A 2,500-nucleotide genomic window follows, 5' to 3' on the forward strand; every position below is an offset into this window, starting at 1 on the left:
TCCTCTCAACAATAGACCCCTCGCTTTCCACAAATTCAATGTTTTTTTAATTTTACCCACCACCTCTTTCCATGTTATATCATCACATTCATTCTCATTTTTCCCCATATTCACTCCCAACACTTTTCTTCTCTCACACACCGTTTTAAATCCCCACTTATTAACTAGATTGGATTCCTTACCTAGTAACATAATTTCTGACTTATTTTCATTTACTTTTGCCCCAGATGCTCTTTCATAAGTTTGTACATGTTTTAATATTAATTCTATATCCTCCTCTCCTTTTACCATTATATTCACGTCATCTGCATACTGTATTATTTTTACGTTTTCCTTACCTATACCTTTTATGTTTACGTCTTCCGATATCAGTGCTGCCAGCGGCTCTGCTACCAAGCTGTACAACAGCGCTGACATCGGACATCCTTGTCTCACTGACCTTGATATTTTAAAAGAATCAGTTAGTTCCCCGTTACATTTTATCTTGCTTTCCGCTCCTGTATACAACATATTTATCCATTCTCTCATTCTCTCTCCGAATCCAAACTTCTCTAACACCTTCCCCATGAACCCGTGATCTACTCTGTCAAAAGCTTTATTTAAATCAATCCCTAGCCATATTCCCCCCTCCCCTTCCATATCCCTGACCGTCTGTTTTATTGAAATGATTGAGTCTGCTATGTCTCTGTTTGGTATACTGTATGATTGTGTTTGTTCTATGATTGTTCCTATTACCTCCCTGATTCTATTGGCTATTGTTTTCGCTATGATTTTGTAGTCTGTGTTGAGTAGGCTGATTGGTCTGTAGTTGTCCAGATTTTTATTGTCCCCCTTGTTTTTGTAAAAAATAGTAACCACCCCTTCCCCTAAACTTTTTGGTATATGTTTCACTTTTTCCATATATTTACTCAATTTGTTCACCAAGGGCACCAGCTGCTCTTTGAAAGCTTGGTAGAATTCCGCAGTTAGGCCATCGCTCCCAGGACTTTTGTTTTTGTTTAACCCCTCTAAAGCACTTCTGATTTCTCCCTCTGTAAACTCACAATCACACCACATTTTATCGTCCTCGCTTAGTTTTTTCTTTAAGGCACCCAAAGCTCTGTTCACACTCACGCTATCACACTCCTGTCTCGAAAACAGGCTTTCATAATAGCCCTTTACTATTTCTAAAATTCCCTTTTTATCTGTCACACTTTTACCTGCTTCATTTAATAATTCGTTTATTTCTGTTCTTTTTTGTTTTTGTTTTTCCAGACCTAAAAAAAAGGCTGTACTCCTCTCCCCCTCATACATATATTGTATTTTACTCCTAATGGCTGCACCCCTACTCTTTTTAAGTTCAATCACTCCCAACTGTTCTTTTAAATGTATGTATTTTTCGACATCTACATTATCTACACTGTCAAGCGATGCTATTTCCTCACTTAGTTGTTTTCTCAAATTCTCTTCCTTTCTATTTTCTCTCCACTTTTTCTCTTTACTATAATTGATACACTTTTTTTTAATTCTGACTTTTACACTATCCCACCACACATTCATATCTTCACTCTCATTCCACTCATATCCCACATCATTCAACAATCTTTCCATACTTTTCACAAACATTCCATCATCCAGCAAGCTTGCATTAAAGCACCATATCCCTCCTTTACGTACATTCGTTTCTTTTCTAAACGTGATTTCTATTCCAGCGTGATCGCTCCACATATTAGTTTTATATTCAACTTCTTTAATCCACCTCACTACCTCGCATGTCACCAAAGCATAATCTATTCTAGATTGTTTTAATCTATTTAGTACAATTTGTCTCCTGGAGAACACCCTCTCCCATGGATGTAGCAATCTCCAAATATCAATGCATTGTTTCGTTATCATTATATCTTTAAGTGTCCCCCTGCTCACATCCCCCTTAAACACATTATTTTTTGACACATCGGTGGGTGTCATCGCCACATTAAAGTCACCGATTATTATACAATTCCTTTCCCACCATTTGCTTATTGCAATGAAGAATGTTTTCCTTTCTTTTTCTCCATTCGGTGCATATATATTTATGATTCTTATATTTTTCGTTTCATACACACAGTCTATTACTATTATTCTTCCTTCTTTGTCTCCATAAACCAAATTTACCCCTGTTACCCGACCCGTTTTGACTAAAACCACCACTCCTCTCGCCCTCGACGTGCCATTGGAGCAGAAAATATGGCCCACAAAGTCTTTTTTTATGTCTTCCACCAGGGAATCATCCCACCTGGTCTCCTGCAGGCACAAAACGTCATTCTGCAAGGAAAGAATCGCATGTCTTTTTTCTTTGTTCCTTAGTCCATTCACGTTAATCGAAAATAAATTAAAGGCCATTATCATAAAAATAAAAACAAAAAAAACGGATTTACAGGGGTTATTGTCAGTCATTATTTGTCCTTACATTTCAATTTTTTCACCAACTTTTTTCGTTGTCCAAGACTTAGTCTTTTTTGCGCACTCGCCAGTTCACCCA

This window comes from Labrus mixtus, unplaced genomic scaffold, assembly GCF_963584025.1.
Source record: "Labrus mixtus unplaced genomic scaffold, fLabMix1.1 SCAFFOLD_51, whole genome shotgun sequence".
Taxonomy (NCBI): Eukaryota; Metazoa; Chordata; class Actinopteri; order Labriformes; family Labridae; genus Labrus; species Labrus mixtus.